The sequence below is a fragment of the Limulus polyphemus genome, unplaced genomic scaffold (genome assembly GCF_000517525.1).
Source record: "Limulus polyphemus unplaced genomic scaffold, Limulus_polyphemus-2.1.2 Scaffold4019, whole genome shotgun sequence".
In the NCBI taxonomy this organism is placed as follows: domain Eukaryota; kingdom Metazoa; phylum Arthropoda; class Merostomata; order Xiphosura; family Limulidae; genus Limulus; species Limulus polyphemus.
Genome location: NW_013669629.1, coordinates 95,834 through 96,953, shown reverse-complemented (window position 1 = coordinate 96,953; position 1,120 = coordinate 95,834).

The following is a 1,120-nucleotide window of genomic DNA, read 5'->3' as shown; positions in this document are numbered from 1 at the left end:
CTTATGATTTTTTTTTACGATTAAAAAAAGAGAGGGGTCAAGATTTCTTTGGAACATGCTTTTATCTTTTATAGTTTTAAAACAGAATGACATATGCATTTAGCATACAGTTTCTTTGATATAATTAAGTATAAAGATATTTTATAGTTGGAGCTTTCCATGAAATAAAGTAGGACAGAAAAGTAATTTTGTACGTGTTAGTGACAATGAAAGTAGAAAATGTTTAGTGGTAGGTAATAGTCTTTTAAATGTGTTGTTCATAAAGTTTCATAATTTTTTATGTAATCAATTGCAAATATAGAAAACTGTACATCTCTCTTTTATTTTTCATAACTCACAATATTGACTACCAAAATTAAGTACTTGTAGAAATAATCTATGTTATTTTTCTAACAAAAAACAGTTATCCTACATTTAGAATATTCTTTACAGCATGCCATCAATCAACCAAAAACAGATAAGAAAACCAGGCATATATGTCTCATCCTATGTTTTGATAAAAGTCTGTCATATTGTGAATCATGATGCATATTTATTAAAGGTGTGGTGATACAGCAATACGATATATACTCATATCGTGAAGCTGAGATATGATTGTATTGATATACCGTACTATACGATTTATGTATCTTAATGAAATTTGGCAAGCTTTCAGTAAACATTATAAGTCTTTTGTACAGAAAAAAAATCAGAATTTCTAATAAAGTATTTCTGCTGAAAATTAATGATTCAATAAAGGAAGATGAGTATTAAGTACAACATGTTGTCTTCATTTCTTTTATCAAAAACATTACATGAAAAGTAACATAACAAATTAACAATAACAAAATAGACAAACAGTTATTAACTTTATTTTTTACTTCTCTTGCCAGCTGCCATTTAGTTGATCAAACCTGAGAATTTGAAAAAGCCCTGTAATGTGTGAAGTACTTAAATAAGATAATGTTAGTAATATAGATGATAAATTACAGACAAGACTGTCAAACTTTGTAACAAACCTTTGGTAAAAATTCTGTATCTACATACATATCGTATCGCAGCATCAATATCTGGATATGTATCGCATCGATTACTATGACGAGATACGCAACCCTAATATATATATATATATATATATATA